At 53.1% G+C, this 19,031-nt stretch overlaps 1 long non-coding RNA gene, 1 other non-coding gene and 1 pseudogene across 2 annotated transcripts; all 3 read right to left on the bottom strand.

Annotated features, from left to right (window-relative positions):
• LOC142024635 (E3 ubiquitin-protein ligase TRIM21-like) overlaps positions 1-17,958 on the bottom strand; it is an 84,658-nt pseudogene extending 66,700 nt beyond the window's left edge.
• On the bottom strand, positions 1,078-6,024 carry LOC142025006 (uncharacterized). Its single transcript, XR_012648570.1, has 3 exons — positions 5,929-6,024; positions 2,704-2,877; positions 1,078-1,201 (listed from the first exon to the last, which is right to left on the bottom strand). It is a non-coding gene; the product is annotated as an uncharacterized LOC142025006 (long non-coding RNA).
• On the bottom strand, positions 14,592-14,782 carry LOC142025375 (U2 spliceosomal RNA). Its single transcript, XR_012648647.1, has one exon. It is a non-coding gene; the product is annotated as a U2 spliceosomal RNA (small nuclear RNA).
• Positions 17,959-19,031: the final 1,073 nt, after the last annotated feature.

Raw genomic sequence — 19,031 nt, 5'->3', positions numbered from 1 at the left:
CATTCGACTCGGGCAGCTTCTGTTGATAAAACTCCAGCGCATCCATGCAGCTAAAGCGCTCCCTCGCCAGTGTGTCGACAGAAGGCAGCTGTTCTGCCAGCAGCTTCATACCTCTCCCAGTTCAGGTATAACATCCCTGTCAACAGTGTTTTGTCGGCAGAGGGCCGTGCAGCGCTCTGTTTGCAGGGCTGCCATTGCATTGTTCTGTCCCCCCAGGGCAGCGCAGTCTGGCTGTCTGGTTCATAGAGCAAGTTGTGCGAAGCAGCAATCTGCCCACAGATACTCTGCCGAGATTTCTCTGTCAACAGTGACTTTTGTTGACAGAAGCTGCCCGTGTAGACATGGCCATTATATGTCCTGCTTTATCCGGTGATGTTAGAACTCCCCCTGCCCAGCCCCAGGGGTGCGACAATCACAGCGTTACCAGCTCCCCAGCAGTTACAGGGGAAGGGGACTTTGACCCCTGTGGCAGGAGCTCTGGCTGGGAGACCCCAATGAGATCTAAGGACACAGATCAGTACAAAACATTTCCGCTGCTGCGGAGCTTCCAGGTTCTCACCCTCTGCCCCCCGTTAATTGATATGCCTGTCCCCAGCCCAGCTGTTAATTCTGCCCCACCCAGCCCCACATCTGCCGCTCACGACCCCTCCTGCAGCACCAGGGGTTTATCCCCCCCCCCCCTTATCTCTGGGGATGCTGGGAGGGAGGGGAAGAGATGAGGAGCCAGGGGCTGGGTACATGGGAGTCCTCCAAGTTCACAGGGACTGATGTATGTGAGGCTGGAGAGGCTGATTTCAGGAGCACAGTTGGAGCTGGGACTGCCACAGTCCAGACACACCCGGATCCTGCAGGTGGCCCGGCTCAGGGGCAGGGGAGCCACAGGGGTGGTGAGAGCCTGGAACTGATCCCCCAACCACCGCACAGCCCAGACCGTCCCCCCCAGGGCTGAGGCTGATCCGTCCCTTCCTACTCACAGACTCTCTGGCCACCCCCACAGCCCAGCATTGCCCACCCCCCACCTCCGCCTCCCAGCAATGTCTCCCTGCGGTGAACCCCTCACAGCCCAGCACACAGGGCCACGTGTCGAATCTCTCCGGGTTGTTGGGTAGTCGCTGCCATGTGTCTGCCCGTCTCACACTTTTCCCACCCTCAGACAGGACGAGGTGGGGATGAGCCGTGTCTGGATCCAGAGTCACATGGGCTGCAGGGGAGAGAGAATCAGAGCGTGAGGGGCAGAGCTCAGCCCTGGGGGAGGGTTTGATGGGTCAGTGACAGAATCGGGCCCAGCTGGAGAGTGACTCAGGGAATCTCCTCTCCCCAGGGCAGGAGGCTGCTACTTGTGGCTCCAGAGCCACGTGGTTGGTGCTCCTTAAGGACTTCTTTGTGGCTGCCGATGTTGTAATTGCCAAGTGAGAAAAAAAGTAAACCGCCTGATTATTTGTGAAAAACGGTGAACATCTAAAAGCCCCCCACTAAAGCCCCCGCACTACCTAGAAAAGGACACGTGCTCTTGAAATGTTGGATCAAATGGAGAGAGAAACTTTCTGCATCTCCGCGTCTCCGGTCACTGAACGACAATTCCCTGATGCCCGATTGTCTGAGCCCCCAGGTATTTCCCACAACTGTGAAAGGGAGGGAAAAAATCTTTAAAAACCACTTCGGGCCCTTTATTCTGTGCAGCTGAGAACATTTCACCCCGAAATAATGAGAAATGCTGACAAAGAAACACCCGTGTCCCCCTCCAAGCAGAGCCGTGAATTCTGCCAGACTGGCGGCCCCCTTAGACACACGGCCCCGGCCCCGGCCCCTGCCCCTGCCCTGCGCCACAGGGGGAGGCTGACGTCCGGGGGAGCCTCTGTGAGCACAGGTGCGGGGAGGGAGCACTCCAGAGACGCGCTGCCCCCACCACAACTTTAACTGCCAAGTGGGTGTCCCCTGCCCCTCCCGGCCCCTCTGGGTGGCCTCCCTGCGCCCTCCCCCGCAGGCTCCAGCACCCCTGGCAGTGACTCCCCACACCTGAAACTGGCCCGAGTGGCCCCTTTCCCCCAACAGCCTCCAGGGCTCTGACTTCAGCTGGGGCGTGTTAGTCTGTTTCAGCCACAACAAGCAGGAGCCTGCGGCACCTGGAAGACTGTAACAGATTTATTCCGGCCGCCCATGAGCGCTTAGGCCAGTCAATGAGCTCGTGGGAGTCCCAGGGCCCCGGTGTTACCGGTGAGCTCCTCCCAGCCCAGCAAACAGCCTGAGTCAGATCCAGGAAGGGAAACACCCACGTGCCGCAGCTCTTGAGCTCAGGAAAGTGAAACTCACCCTGTTCCCAGCCCAGAGGGAGCCATGGCTGCAGGGAGCCCCCTGCAAAGTCTCCAGGAAGAAGCCACATGTCCCGTCTGTCTGGAGTATTTCACAGCCCCGGTCGCTCTGGAGTGTGGGCACAACTTCTGCAGAGCCTGCATCAGCCAGTGCTGGGAGGGACCCGACCCAGCCGCCTGCTGCCCTCAGTGCAGAGAGACTGTGCAGCAGAGAAGCCTCCGGCCCAACAGGCTGCTGGCCAATGTTACAGAAATAGCCAAACGGCTGAGTTTGCAGGCAGCGAAGGGAGCAGGCGGGGACGGGGTGTGTGGGGAGCACCAGGAGGCTCTGAAGCTGTTCTGTGAAGAGGATCAAACCCCCATCTGTGTGGTGTGTGATAGATCCAAGGCTCACCGCGCTCACACTGTGGTTCCCATCCAGGAGGCTGCCCAGGAGTACAAGGTACAGAGCTGCTGTCCAGGCTGATGGGTGATAACTTTGCATTTTACTGACAAGTCAATGGCACCATTCCGGTGTGTGCAGCCTTCAGGGTCTGAAAGTTGCTGTACAAATTAGTGATGCTCCAGCCTGGCAAAAAGGCAACAAAGGAAGTTTTTAAGTTTTTAAGTTTGTCTTGTGAGGGACACCCCTCCCCCCTGTGCTGTATGGAAAATGGGCTGTGACTGTAAATCTGTATAACTTAGAGATGCTTTGAACAAAAGATGTTTTGTCATTGATTGTTTTTAACATTCTAACCTGCTGAGTGTGTAATTGTTGTGAGTAGTTGGAAATACGCCCTGTGTGCTTGTTGAGAGTTAGAGGTGCTAATAACGGCCATTGCTGGAGATTGAGGTTAAAACAAAAAAGCAGTGCAATAGCACTCTAAAGACTAACAAAATAGTTTATTAGGTGATGAGCTTTCGTGGGACAGACCCTCTTCTTCAGCCCATAGCCAGACCAGAACAGACTCGATATTTAGGGCACAGAGAACCATAAGGTTGACAAATCAGAAAAATATTATCAAGGTGAGCAAATCGGAGAGCAGAGGGGCAGAAGGTGGGGTGGGGTCAAGAATTAGATTAAGCCAAGTGTGCAAAAGAGCCCCTATAATGACCTAAAAAGCACATGGTTTGAGCCGGGATAGGAATTTTCAGGTCGTTATAGGCTCTCTCTCTCTTACTGTTCGGGGGTTACAAAGAGGACGCCGTGCTAGTCTCTACACTATCAAAACAAAAAGCAGTCAAGCAGCACTTTAAAGACGAGCAAAATGATTTATGAGGTGATGAGCTTTCGTGGGACAGACCCACTTCTTCAGACCAGAGCCAGACCATGGTCTGAAGAAGTGGGTCTGTCCCAGGAAAGATCACCTCATAAACCATTTTGCTCGTCTTTAAAGTGCTGCTTGACTGCTTTTTGTTTTGTTCAGGGTTAGTTTTCCTCATGACTGAGCAATTACCCTGAGAGCTTGTAAATGGCTTTGTGTTCTGTAGGTTGAGGGGTGGCTGGTTTAAAGTAGTGAGCCTCACCCTTGCTGACTGAGCTAACCTTGTTATCCCCACCCTTGCTCTGGCTTATTTACACCTGGCCCTGCAGATTTCCAAGGGCAGCACCTGATGCAGTGAGTCTGTGCTCACGGAAGCTCATGCTCAGAACTTTCCTGTTAGTCTCTAAGGTGCCACAGGACCCTTCGTTGCTGGTTTAAAGCAGTGGCTCCCAAACTTTTTGGCATCCTGCCCCTCTTTAGATTTTAGAGACACTTTCACACACACCCCCTTCTTTGCCATCACCCAACCCGCCTTCTAAGAAAAAATGAACGACGTTGTTTAACACAAACACAACTTGAGATAGAAATGTTATTTAAAATTAAAAATAAGCACAAATGGTTTTTCCTGGCCCCTTGCAGGAGCCTGGTGCAGCCCCAGCCGGGTAGCTGCCTGAGCCCCATGGCAGCCACCTGCCAGCCCAAGACCTGCACTGCCAGAGCCGCCTGCCTGAGCCCCACACTACTAGGGCCAGCGACTCACCCACCAGCCCCAGCTGCAAGCCAGCTGCCCACCCAAGCTCCACACTGGCAGGGTCAGCCACCTGCCCACCATCCTGAGATGCCCAAGCCCCATGCTGCTGGGGCCAGCCACCTGGGCCTCATGGTGTTGGGGCCAGCCACCCACCTGCCAGCCCCAGCCATATAAGCCCTGTGCTGCTGGGGCCAGCTGCCCACCCACCAGCCCAACAAGCCCAAGCTGCCCACTGCCAGGGTCAGCAGCCCACCCGAGCCCTGCACTGCTAGGGCCAGCTGCCCAATCCCCAATCTGCCAGGGCCAGCCGCCTGGGCACCGCAAGCCCCATGAGCCAACTGCCGGAGGCCCTCCCCTCCCACAAACCAGGTACCTCCAGCCCCCTGCTCTTACCCCATCCCCCTCACTCATGACAGGCATCTCCAGTCCCCCATCTACCTCACTCACTCACCTTTGCAGAAGGCAGCTGGCTCCACATGGGTCTTTACTGGCTGCCTGCCTTTTATAGCGGCTGTTGTAAAATGGGAGTGGGATCCCTTTCAAACCCTGCTCCCCAGGGACCCATGGGCACTCTCCACAGACCAGGAGCTGTTCAATGGCCTGTGAAGTTTGACTCTCAGGAGCCGGAGGCTGTTCTAGGTGAGAGAGCTGCCTTCAGGCTGCAGAAGGGCGAGTTACAAGTTGTGACTCTTATTGCCAATTCTGTCACAGGGTTTATTGTTGTAATTGGCACCTCAGCAGCTTCTACAGACCCCAGATGTGATCTGCCCTTGGGTGTGTGGGGCCCTGCACAGAACCTAGTGAGGGACAATCCCTGCCCTGAGCCATTTACACTCTAACTGGTCAAGATAGACAAAGGGTGGGAAGAGAAACTGAGGCACACAGCAGGGAAGTGACTTGTCCAAGCCCACTCAGCAGGTCAGTGGCAGAGCTGGGTGTAAACCTCCAATTTTCCAAGGCCAAGTCCAGTGTCCAACCACTAGGCTATGAGGCCCATCTCACCAGCACTGAGCAGTGAAGAGAAGCAGCCGTTGGGAGGGAAAGACGCGCTGCTGAAGGCCCCAGGCCCAGCAGGGAGAGGAGGTTCCCACTGGGAGGCTGAACTCCTGCGCAGCTCCACAAGGGGTTAAACTCAGATGCTGCGGCCGGCACTAGAGGAGGTCACTGGGCTGAACGCTGTGTGGGCCTCAGGTACCCTCAGCCCACCCACGACAGGGCTCAGATGGAGCAGCTGATTCACCCCCATGTGACTCCAGTGCCCTGGAATGTGCTGCACCACTCAGCAATCTGCAAGTACCCACAAAGCTTGGGCAGAATCCAGATCTCCCACAAATTACTAAAAAGCCCTAACGTGAATTTGTAACACGTCTGGCTGTGACCAGCCCTGGGGCTGCACTAATAACGTGTCCTCTCCTGGGGAGTATTGACCTCACAAAGATTAACAGTTATCTTGAGTTCTGGGGGCGAACACCCAGCGCCACCCCCCTCTCAACCCAAAGTAAAACCTCCCAAATCCTTTGTGTTTCCTCAGGGAAAAATCCAGGCCCGTTTGAAGACTCTGAGGGAAGAGAGTGAAAAGCTGCTGGGACTGAAAGCAACTGGAGAAGAGAAAAGCCGGGAGTACCTGGTGTGGGAGCACGAGCACCTGGTGGCCGGGCCTCACTCGCAAGGCAGAATGACCATACACTCCATCTTGGAATGCTATCATACAGCGGCGGGAAGGTCTGAAGTCAGGCCAGGAGAAAGAAATCAGAAAGTTGACAAGTAGTTGGAGAGTCCCCAAAGAGAACATCCTGACAAGCAGATAGTAAGCCCCCAAAGAGAACAGCTGGGGCTAGTAGCTGGAAGCCCCCCAAAGAGAACATCTTGGTTGTACAACATCAGAGGGTCTCAGGGGAGGTTCAGAAAAAGACCAAGGACAGAGGAAATCTTGTAACATGTTCTAACAGGCCGGGAGGATAGAAAGCCCAAATTAGGTAACAAACGCTTTAATTGGCCAGGTATCGAACCCCCAAGTAAGAAACAATATAAAAGGTGATTTAACAGGAATAAGGGTGTGGGCTCCTGGACACAAGGCGGAGGCTAGCAACTTCCAGTCCAGATAGCAGACCCCGGCCTGATCACCCGGACGTCACCACCACGAAAGGTCCCAACCAAGCCGTATCTCTGACTTGAAGGGCCGCTGTAACGTAGTTATTGGTGAGATGGGGGAGCATTGGATGTTATTGGTAAGTCACATGTAATTATATATAGTTATATATAACCTAGTATTTAGCTTATGCCAAATAAATAACTATATATATATATATATATAACAAGTGTTAAGTAATTGTAGTTACAAATAAATGAATAAATCACTATTGGTAAATACCACTAGCTGGTCTAGCTGGGTCTGTATAGAGAATTATTGGGACTTAGAACAGCCACAGGGCATTGTGGTGTTCACAATCGGAGTGTTATTGTTTCTGGTACTCATAATACTGTGGAAACCTAGGTTTTAAAGTGAATACACTGAATCACATATTGCTGCTACACTATATCAGGCTGCTATAAAGGTGGGGTGGTTGGTCCTGGGCCACCCGACTCCCCCCGCTGTATCACACCCCACGCGCACCCACGGGACCCGGAGTAGGTCGGCACATCGTCACCTGGTAGGTGCCAATTGTTATGAACCATCAGGGCTGGCAGAGGGAGGTCTGTTTGGAGGCAGACTCCTGCGTGGCCTTGGTGAAGGAGGGATAGTGAGTGTCTCTGTGATTGGGGATTGCTGGGTTAGAGCCGTGTGAAGACAAGCCCTGAGCTTCCACTGCAGGGGATGAGTTAGTATCTGTCCCTTGTGCCTTTCCCACAAACCCTCCCCAAGGGAACGGACTGTCCCCAGGCAGTGCTGCCTGCTGCGTCTGCTCCTTTTGTTCACACACACTTCCTTCTTTTTTCTCCACTTGCGTCTCTGTCAGTGCGGCGCTGAGCCCGGCCTCCTGCCGCTCAGGGTCTGAACTTCAACAGCCCATGAATGACAGAATATGTTGAGCATGACAGGCCTGGAAACCTCCCTTACAGCGATAACAGGGGACAAACGGGAAACTCTGAGAGAATCCTTTATCTTGTATGCCCAGAATAGAGTCAAACGTCAGATATCAGGTTTTCCAAAGACCTTCTCCCTCCAGCGCACTCAGCTCCCCATGACAGGGCCCAGGCTCCACCCATGTCCCTGACCAGCCCTCCCGTGTTCCTACAGAAACAGACACAAACCGAGAGGCAGAAAATCGTGTGGGAATTCCAGCAGCTGCGGCAGTTCCTGGGCTGTGGAAGTTCAGACCCTGAGGGGCAGGAGTTTCAGAGCCTCCTGGTGCTCCCCACACACCCCGTCCCCTCCTGCTCCCTTCGCTGCCTGCAAACTCAGCCGTTTGACGAGTTCTGCCATGTTTGCCAGCTGCCTGTTGGGCCGGAGGTGTCTCTGTTGCACAGGTTTTCTGCACTGAGGGCAGGAGGCGGTTGGGTCGGGTCCCTCCCAGCACTGGCTGATGCAGGCTCGGCAGAAGTTGTGCCCACACTCCAGAGTGACCGGGGCTGTGAAATACTCCAGACAGACGGGACATGTGGCTTCTTCCTGGAGACTTTCCAGGGGGCTCCCTGCAGCCATGGCTCCCTCTGGGCTGGGGAACAGGGTGAGTTTCCCTTTCCTGAGCTCACACTGTACCCCACCTTCAGCAAGTGCTGGGCGTTTTTCCCTTCCTGGAACTGACTCGGTTGTTTGCTGAATTGGAAGGTGCCAGTGGTAACAATTCCGCCCTGGAGGCTTTGGTGAAAAACGTGCCACTAGGGCTCTGGTCCTGATGTGGAGGGTCACTGAGGCTTCACAGGCACATGAGCATCCACTTGTCCCAAGGAGCTTTCAGGAGCTAGTTGGGTCTGTGTGTGTAAGACGTCACCTGCTACTGGACAGATCCATCAAAGAGAACCACAGACCCCCATGTACAGCCCCCAGCTAAAATCTCTCCAGCACTTCTTCAGGGATTTACAGCTCATCCTAGATGACAATGACAGGGGTTACTCCCTTCCCCAGGTCTGTCTCCACAGACTGCTGGGGAACAATTTTAACAACAATTTCACCAAATTGTAAATCAGGTTTAACCATGCTGGAGACGTATTGTATCCATCATATTTATAGGTGTTGTTTCAGGAGATGCGCTAAAACCTTAACATTCCCAGATAACACCCAATACATTTCACCTTCCAGCGTCACTAAGCTGAGAATCTGCATTTCAGTACACCCAGTCACCAGGGCAGTTTTATTTCCTAATTCCATCTCTTTCTTGTTTAGCAACCAGGTGATAGAGTTCAGCCACTGCCACACTTTCCATCTAGCTTTCAAGTTTCCCGAACCTATTTGGACCAGATCCATATTGGCATGCACCTGCTTTTGAATAAGACTATCTTGCAGCTGTGACAAGCGGCTCAACTTGTTTTTGATCACCTCTGTTGTCAGATGCTACCAGCGCGGTGCTCTGCTCTCTCTAGTGTTGGTATCACTCGGCTGCGTGCGCGTGTTCCCTCTGTGCGCTGCCCCAGCTCTGCAGATAGCCGACACAGCAGACCCGAAGAGAACCCCCAATGACCACAGAGTCTAGTAAGGTGCGAAGGCACGTCGGCCAGGTTTATTGCCGTATTGGACGCAATAGTAGTTCCCTGTAGACTTCTTAGTCTAAGTCAGGGCATACTACAAATATGCACCCACGGTCAACGGACTCGGCTCAGTCAGTGGCAGGACTTTCCACTGCCCCCTTGGCCGGACCCAGACTACACCCCAGGAGTACATTCTTATACACAGGTACAAGCAATTCACACATCACTCCTGGCGTACTGAGGTACAACCCTTTGTACGTAGTCAGGTGCCGCCTCTCACCTTGTACATGTTGGTTCGAACAAAACAACTCTATCCATCATGTTACCCTTCTGCCCCTGTCACTGGGATGGGTCGGCCTGTTCTTTCTTCTCTGTGGAATGTTCCAGGGTCGGGTGTTCTGGTGCCATGTTCATACTTCAATATGCTGGGTAGCTCTGTTTATGCCCCATCAGCCCTCTTCATGCCAGCGTCTGTGAGCAATGCATCCCTTCAGCGCACAGCTGCACTTTGCTTTCTGTTAGCAAAGGCTTGACCATTACTTTAGTTCAGGCCTAAGGCCTCATACTGGGCCTCTACTTACTATAGACACAACTGAGTTGTGATGCAGACAAGGGATACAACTTAACTGCAATGCTAGGAGGGAGCAAGGCCTTACAGTACGTACTATCTAACCCTGAGTGACACAGAGGGAAATAGAAACTGCAGAATTTATACGCAAGTCCTCAGACATGAAACTGTACATCATACACAAAACCAACACTAACCAAACACACCTTTCTGCTACACTCGCTGTCAGGGGAAGGGAAAGGAGAACCGGGCTCCAGCCCTCTCTCTGCAGCCCCCTCCTCCAGCTGGTGGTGATACTCTGGGGCTACCCCAACTCACCTGTGGCCTTCATATGGTGGGCAGGCTGTGGGGTGGGGCAGGCTCTGGGAGCTGCCCACCAGTCTCCATGGGGCTCCCGCTCCCCTGCGGGCTGCGTGGGCAGGGAGTGAGGGTCCGAGAGGCTGTCCCTCTACAGCAGCTGCCTGCAGAGCGTAGGCGGTATAAGGAGGGGCAGACTCTGGGGGGGCAGGTGATGTGGGGGGCAGGCTCCACAGAGCTATCCCCCTGGAGCTGCCTCCGCATTGCCCGCAGGTTGGCTTTTGGGGGGGGGGGGCGGCTGTTTCCCCCTCCAGGCTGCTTTGGGGGGGCGTGTCTGTGCAGGTTTTTTCTCATCATTTGGGGCTGCGTTGCGGTATCTTTTTTGTTTTACTTTGTGGTTTCCTTGTCACTTGAGGCCTCTACCATTTTCTGTAGTCAGCGGCCTCCAGCCCCGCAAAGGTTCCCTGCTCCTGCCACACGCCTGGCTGAATTCTGCTCTTCTTCCTCCTTTCTGCTCCAGTCTGATTTTTCTCTTCTTTGTCCTTGCTGGCGCCTGATTGAACACTTTTGGTGGCTGCCAAGGTGTGTGGTTGACACCGGTTCTGCAGTCCGGTGGTCTGATGCTCTGAAGAAGTAGGTCTGTCCCACCAAAGCTCACCGAATAAATTATTTTGCTAGTCTTTAAAGTGCTACTTGACTGCTTTTTGTTTTGGTTCTGCAGTCCATACAGGGTTAACAGCTCGATGGGATCAGCATGCTGCAGCGAGGGGTCGGGCTTTATGCAGATTAGCTGATCGCTTCGGGAGAGAAACAACCACCACAGATGCAGCTCACAGGTCTGGTGGAATAACTTGTTTTAGAGCTGAATTATCTGGTGGGAGAGGTTTTGCTTTGACCAGCTAGAAAGGAGCTGCAGGATGAAGAACGTCGGTGTACTTGCCAATCTGTGAAAATCTTGTTGCAATGCTCACGTGATGCATTGGCTTTAGTCGTCATGACATACAAAAGTGTCCAGACAGGTGGGCTGTGTAAAATGTTCATAGCATTAAGTCACCCCCCTTTTTTTTTTTAAAAAATATAAATAAAAGAAAGAAAGAAAGAAAGGTCAAGGTCAAGTGTAGTATTTGAGATCATCTGCAAATGAAGTGTCAGTAATCTTGGTCTACTTTTTTGTTAGCCAGTAACTTTATCTGTTTTGCACAATGGTATTTTATACACTGTGCGTGGTTGAACTGCATCCATCTCAACAGAGCCATCCAGCATGAGAACTGTAACAGAGGATGTGGATACTCTAAGGATACTCTGTGCCATGTTCTCTGTGGATGTCTGGTTCTCTCCAGGACCTGGCAACTACAGCATAACGCAATCCTAGATTGATTTATCGAGGCCCTCCCGGCAGCCCTGGGTGGAGTGACAGTGGACTGCATCATCCCGGACACCAAAAGCCTGCTCAGACCAGACATCGTAATAACTAACGAGCAGGCAAAGACGATCACCATGGTGGATGTCTCCATCCCCTTCGAAAACCTGTCAGTGGCCTTCCGGGAAGCAAGGGCAAAGACGCTAGATAAATACACACCGCTAGCAAATACACTAAGGACACAGGGCTACAAAGTGGAGGTACATGCCCTGCTGGTGGGTGCCCTGGGGGCCTGGGACCCCCAGAACAAAATGGTCCTCGAGGCCTGCGGCAGCAGCCGCCACTATGCCCGCCTCACGCGACAGCTAATGGTGTCAGATGCCATCAGATGGTCCCAGGCCGTCTACACAGAGCATATTACAGGCCTCCGCCAATATCAGGACAAATAACTGCCCAACTACCCAGAACTCATCTAACGGGCCCTACTACACAGAGAGAAGCCATCTCTTTACCCTTTCCCTAGCCTCCCTTTTCTTTTTTTCTTTTCCTCTCTGCCTCCCTTCGCAGTGCGTTCCTCCCTCATTCCCTTTCCACTCATCGACCACGACCCAGCCAACACGGAATATGGGTAACGAGGACACGTGACGAGATGACGAACACGATACAGGACTGGGCTAAGTGGAAGCATTGGCTTCCACCCACCTTTTGAACTATTGCTGAAGTTCCACTTCCCTTCCATCTTGGCCAACCATGGAATGAAAAGATGGACCCCACGTTGGGGAATGTCGCACCCACTACCTCATGCACTCTTCTGATTCTTGGACCATGCTGCACCTCACGGGTGGTGCCCCACCCCCACACCGGGTACGCAGTTCGTCCAGACGAGGCTCCTTTACAAAAGGATCCTGCCTACTTCAAAGTCTCTTTACGCCTATGAGCAGAGGGGAATAATAGCTCCCGTACACCCTGAGGAAGAGGGACGCGAAGGGGATGTGCCCTGCCTCACCCGGCTGCTGTTCCAGGAGTAACGGGGCTCCCCAGCCAGCCCCTTCCGGGGCGCTGAGCTAATGGGGCGTTGGCCGCTGTGCGGGGAGCTCTGCTGTGCCAGGGCCGGGCCTCCTGGTGGGGGCGAGGAGCTGGGGTTGCTCCCGGGGGTGGGGGACACGTGGCGCCGCTTAGCCCCGCTGGGGGTGAACGCTGCTCTCGGAGGTCACCTGGGGCGACGTCCCCTGCAAGCAGGGCGCTGCGGGACCCAACTGGCCCGAGCCTGCCGCGGTCAGGGGAAAGGTGCCCCAGCCTGGCAGGGACCTGCTGCAGCTGGGGAACCCCCCGGCCCAGGGAAGCCCCCATCAGTCCCAGACCCACTGAGGGCAGGGGAGGGATGCCGATCTCCCAGCCCAGCCCCATGTGGCGCCTCCCCCTGCCTCAGCCTGGGGGCTGTGTTGGGGGGAGAGCTGGGGGGGGTCCTCTCTGCTGTAGCCCGGGGCCAGCCAGCACCCCAAGCCCTTTAGACCTGGCTCCACCCCAGAGCCCGCATGCCCAGGCAGCACCCTCACCCCCAACCCTCTGCACCAGCCCTGAGCCCCCCGCCCACACGCCAAACCCCTTGGCCTCCCCCCCACGCTTTGTCAGACTACTAATATGGAGGGGACTTGTCACATTTCACATGAGGGGTGCAGGGAACAAATTCATTTCACAGGTGTCTGGGAAAAGTTAGCGGCAATGCTGAGTCTGAGCCCGGGTTTTACAGAGGAAGCATCAACCCAGCTGGGCCAACATCCCAGCCTTGTTTCCAAGGGGTGACCAACAGCTGGGGGGAGCGGGGGCAGGGAGGGGGACAAGCAGGAGCAGAGTGCATGAGAGAGGGGACTTGCATTTTGCTCAGGGTTAATAACCCCTTGGGACTGCCCTGCCGTGCACTGTAAGAACAAGTCCTGGGGCACCTCAGAGACTAACATTCTGGAGCATAAGCTCTCGTGGGCAAAGTCCCGCTTCATCCCAGAGTGCGCTCGCCTTTCTAGGTGGCAATGCGCCCACTGCTCGCCTTTTCCCTCTCACTCTACAGGCTCTTCTTCTATTGGCTCAGCCTGCTACTGCTGACTGAGGACTGTTTCTCACCGCCTCTCTCCTTCTCTAGAGTTGCCCACTGCTCACCTTGTAATGATCTGCAGCGCTAAGGGTCTGTCCTGATCGCTTCCTGGAACAGCTGGTGACAGTCTCGCACACATACAGCATCCATTCTCACTCACACAACAAGGAGCTTTCATTAGCACAGATACAATCAGTACTGAGACTGAACAGCAAGTTAATTTCAAAACCATCACACTGAATTCAATGTCAGATACAGGTGAACATTACACAGAACTGAGAGAGTTTTATACTACAGGGGTGCAGCTTGCTTGCTTTTAGGCCCTTAATAACGGCCCATGGAAAAACTGCCAACTGTCTTCAGTTGCGTCTCCTCTTAGTCTTAAACCTGCACAATCAAAAACTTTCAATCTGTTCTTATTGGTTAACCAAACCAGGTCTGACCAGGGGGACTGGAACAATTTTTCTCATGGGAGTGCTGATGAAGGGGAGTTGCAGCCCTCTGCTTTCACCAGCCCTGGAGGCCTGCTGACCTAGAGCAGACCTGCCTCTCACAAACACTTGGATTCTTTTCTCTGCAAAAAAAAAAAAAAAAAGGGCAGTCTCTTAGCATTTTGAAGGCTAACAAAATAATTTATTAAGGGGTGAGCTTTTCTGGAATAGACCCACGTCTTCAGACCATAAGACTCAATATTTAAGGCACAGACAACCAAAACTAATCATCAAGGTTGACTAATCAGAAAAATCGGGATCAAAGTGGGCACATCAGAAGAGCGGTAGGAAGGGGAGAAATCAAGAGTCACATAAAACAAAGTGGCTTTGTCTACACTAGCCCAAAACTTCAAAATGTCCATGCAAATAGCCATTTTGAAGATTACTAATGAGACTCTCTTTAGAATGCGGGGGGGCGGGGTGGGGGGCAGCACTTGGAAATTGCAGCAGCTTGCGCTGCGCAGCTGGTCCAGATGTGGAAATCCCCTTATTTTAATTTGCTGATAGGAATAAGGGGATTTCGAAGTTGCCGGGGTTCTTTTGGAAAAGACCCCCACCTAAACCAACGCCGCAATTCCAAAGTACCCCAACCCTGCCCTTGCTAATGAGGTGCTAAATATGCATTTAACTGCTTTTAGAAATACTAAATATGTATTTCAGTGTTTTCTTAGTAGTTTTTATAATAATCATTTCTATGGTAATTTCAAAGTTTTGGGCAAGTAAAAACCCAACCTGAACATAAAAGCATAAGTGATTCTTACAACAAGTTTACATACAAAGAACTCTGTTTTTGGTTCAGAAAGACAACACCTTTAGAGTTAAATTCTATTTTTTACCAAGAGTATTCCCTCCCGAAAGAAGGTGCACCGTTCCTGGAAGTACTGCAATACCAGGTCGATGCGTGGAGTGGATGGAGCAAGCTCCTATTCCATCTCCCTGTTCCAAAAATCCATTTAATATATAGTCCTCAGATAGAGAACGTATCAGATATTAATCTGATAAGAACAGATACTACACTTGATCTTAGCCAAAAGGCCGAGAAGCGATACAATTTTGGGGAAATTTTACGCAGCCCACCCATCTGGACACTTTTACACGTCACGACGAGTCACCCGAATGCAACACGTGAGCCTTGCAACAAGATTTTTACAGATCGGCAAGTACACCTACTTTCTTCATCCTGCAGCTCCTTTGTAGCTGGTCAAAGCAAAACCTCTCCCACCAGAGAATTCAGCTTTAAAACGAGTTATTCCACCAGACCTGCGAGCTGCCTCTGTGGTGGTTGTTTCGCTGCCTAAGTGATCACATAATCTGCATGAAGCCTGTCCCCTCGCTGCAGCGCGATGACGCCATCGAGCTGTTAACCCTGTATGGACTGCAGAACCAAAACAAAACGTAGTCAAGTAGCATAAGAACATAAGAATGGCCATACTGGGTCAGACCAAAGGTCCATCCAGCCCAGCACCCCATCTGCCGAGGGTGGCCAATGCCAGGTGCCCCAGAGAAGGAGAACAGAAGACAATGATCAAGTGATTTATCTCCTGCCATCCATCTCCTGCCTTTGTTCTGAAGGCCAGGGCACCATACTTCATCCCTGGCTAATAGCCATTTATGGACCTAACCTGCAAAATTTTATCAAGCTCTTTTTTAAACCCTAATAGAGTCCTGGCCTTCACAGCCTCCTCGGGCAAGGAGTTCCACAGGTTGACTGTGCGCTGTGTGAAGAAAAATTTCCTTTTATTAGTTTTGAACCTACTACCCATCAATTTCATTTGGTGTCCCCTAGTTCTTGTATTATGGGAAAAGGTAAATAATTTTTCTATATTCACTTTCTCCACACCATTCATGATTTTATATACCTCTATCGTATCGCCCCTCAATCGCCTCTTTTCCAAACTGAAAAGTCCCAGTCTCTCTAGCCTCTCCCCATATGGGACCCGTTCCAAGCCCCTAATCATCTTAGTCGCCCTTTTCTGAACCTTTTCTAATGCCAATATATCTTTTCTGAGGTGAGGAGACCACAGCTGCACGCAGTGCTCACGATGTGGGCGTACCATAGTTTTATATAGGGGAAGTAGGATATCTTTTGTCTTATTATCGATCCCTTTTTTAATAATTCCTAACATCCTATTTGCCTTACTAACTGCTGCTGCACACTGCGTGGATGTCTTCAGAGAACTATCCACTATAACTCCAAGATCCCTTTCCTCATCTGTCGTAGCTAAATTTGACCCCATCATGCACTTTAAAGACTAGCAAAATAATGTATTAGGTGAGCTTTGGTGGGACAGACCCACTTCTTCACACCATCAGACCACCGGACCGCAGAACCGGTGTCAACCACACACCTCGGCAGCAACCCCCTGCTCTCATCCACTGCCATCGTCCCTCCCTGAGCAATCACACTGCTGGGGATTGCCCTGAGGCACAACCCTGTGATTTCAGCTCTGCAAGGCCCAAGCTGCTGCTCTGTGATTTCAGAGAGAGGCTGAAAGCAGCTACTTAACTCCACGGCAATTGGAGAGGCTTGAACTGGTTTTCTCCTCCTCCTGGAGGTAACACGCTTCCAGTTCTCCTCCTTGTTTTGGGCAGCCTGCTGTACCTGCAGTATTATCTGTTGCCTTCTGTCCAGAAAGTCTTCACCTTCTCTGATGGACCTGAGGGTTGGGATTTGTGCCTCAAGTCCTTTCACCTTCTCTTCTAAAATGGCTCCCAGCTTACCCTTGGGCCAGAGAAAATCCCTTCTATCATTCGGGAGGAAGACAAACACGGCACATGCCACGCAGGTCACAACACCAGAGCTCTCCCCAGCCGTGTCACTCTCCATTTCTCCCTTGACAGAGATCCCTTATTTGTTTCTAGTGCCGCCTTGGAGGGCACAAGAGAAACCCCGTACAAGAAAGGTGAAAACAGGTATGTGGCTCCTCCCAAAGGCGAGCTGCCTGTGAGCTGCTCCTGTTCGCTGCTCCTCACAGGAGTCGCTGGGGCTGCCTTCTTTCGGGGCTGCTAGCTGGCTAGGCCCGGCTGAGTTGTGAATGAAAAGCCCCGGGCAGCGCGGAACAGCCCACGTCCTGCGTCCCTCTCCCCGTGGCCAGCCCGGCCCCTCTGCGCACCCCAGCGGCAGACGGCCATGGAGAGGCAGCTGGTGGCGTGGGAGTTCCTGGCTGAACAAGAGCGCCTCCTGCTGGCACGACTGGGAGAGCTGGCCCAGGAGATCGGGCCGAGGGGGGAGGAAAATGCCACCCAGCTGGGGGAGAAGATTTCCCGGACTGGCGCCCTCAACACACAGCTGGAGGGGACGTGTCAGCAGCCGGCGCTGGAGCTGCTGCAGGTGAGAGGGCGCTGGACGTGCCCAGGGCCCTATTAAGGAGGGGACTGAGGTGCCTGAAGCTCCAGGCCCATAACAATTCAGACAGAATTTTTTCGAGAGACATTTTGAAGCATATGCTCCAAAATCTGTGTTAGTCTCTAAGGGGCCACCAAGTCCTGGTGCCTTTGGCCTGGTGCACCTATGACACAGCCCTCACAGTCTTCAAAAAGCTTTTCCCGGAGGCAGTGCTTTAGAACAGTGTCGTGAGCGGGTGTGGCATAAACAACAATGCGTACAATCGAAGGCAGACCTTTTTTACACTGATGACATGGGACTGGCTCAGCCACTTCCATACCAAGCCTCCTTCTAAATTCCTCGTAGCCATCGTCCTTCGCATCATCTTCAGTGGTTTGTATCGGTGTTGAGCAAAACCAAGGTGGGCCCATTTCATCTTCGTTCTCTGACACAACGTCGTCCTGGGGCTCTGGGTCCTCAGGGAAGACCTTGTCGAGCTCTGGAGAGATTCCCAGAAAGAAAATAATGTACGATCCTGTGGTCTTTTTAGGTTTTTACAAAATCCCTTTACACGACCCCCCAACCTCGCTCATTCGTTTCTTACCTCTTTGGCTTCTTTTCCGTTCTCTTTGTCTGACTCCTTCAACCTGCGGCCGCCTTCCTCCGGAGGGGTGGACAAAGAGAGGCCGTCTACCTTGTCGGGCCGCCTCGAGAGCGGTTGGGTTTCGGGGTCGGGTTCCGGTGTATCCGTCAACAAGGGTTAGGCCAAAGGGCTCCCCTCGGCTACCGCCTCCCCCTCGCAGCTGCCGCGGATGCGGCACTTTCTCCACATGCGGCGGAGACCCGTCGGCACATGAACAACGTCCGAACTCCTGGCAGGGGTGGTGAAAGTGTCCATCTTTCCGCTCAGCATTTGCACATTTCTGAAACACGCGCTCTTGGAAGAAGATGGCCTCTTTCTGGGGGTAGCGCTGTGCTCCGATTGGTGGAGGGGCGAGTCCTTCGAGGGGTCGCATGACACCCTTTCCTTCCAGTCTCACTTGACCCAGATGTACTCCTACCCCCGAAGGGCACGTCTTCCGGTGACAGGGGGCGGGCCTAAAGGAGTTGGGGAGGAACTTCTGGTGACAGGAAGGAGGGGCAAAAGGGTTAAGGGGGTGGGACTTCTGGTGAAAGGGATGGGCGGAGCTAAAAGGGCTGGGCTGGGGCTTCTGGTGAAAGGGGCGTGGCTAAAAGGAAAAGGGGCGTGGCTAAAGATTGATGGTAGATCCCTTATACTACTAGCACCCATCACCAGGCCTGATAGTTTTGGGGTTTTTTCAATCTATCCTGCCCCAGACCCTTGAAGGCCCTTCTGAAGGGTTAATCCCACAGCCCTGGGTTTACCAGGCCAACGCTCTAACCACTGACCTCTCCCTCCTCACCATTGTTCCCCTCCAGCGGCAGAATAAAACGTCTATGTGCACCAAAGCCTGTGTGGCTGTGCGCCTGCAATAGAAACACAGGCTGCCAGCGCTGGGTGCTCTGCAAACCAGCTGAGTGGCCCTGAATCTTTCCTGGGCAGCCGCCCAAGCGCTCCGGGGTGGTCACAGAACTGGAAGAGACCTGGAGCGATCCTGGAGCGATTGTAATCCAGGCCCTCTACGGCAGCGCTCTCTGAAACGCTCCCACTTCCACGGGCAGGGCCAGGTGAGCAGGGAGGACTGCAGAGTCTCAGCGCAGGGGTGAGAGGATGGGGCCGGGCAGAGAGGTTCACATTCATTAGGAACTGGGGACACTTTTGGAGAAGCGGGAGGCTGTACGGGGGGGATGGGCCCCACCTACCCCAAAACGGAACCAGGCTGCTGGCACTTTTATTTGCAGAAGGTCATTGCTGACCGCAGGTCGCCAGTTCAGGTAAGGCGAGGACCCCCTGGGGTTTGATAGGCAAGATAAATTTTCTACAGTTCTGTCTAAAAGATAGCGGAGGAT

The sequence above is a fragment of the Carettochelys insculpta genome, chromosome 22, assembly GCF_033958435.1.
Source record: "Carettochelys insculpta isolate YL-2023 chromosome 22, ASM3395843v1, whole genome shotgun sequence".
NCBI classification, from domain to species: domain Eukaryota; kingdom Metazoa; phylum Chordata; order Testudines; family Carettochelyidae; genus Carettochelys; species Carettochelys insculpta.
This window is presented reverse-complemented; position numbering and strand designations above follow the sequence as displayed.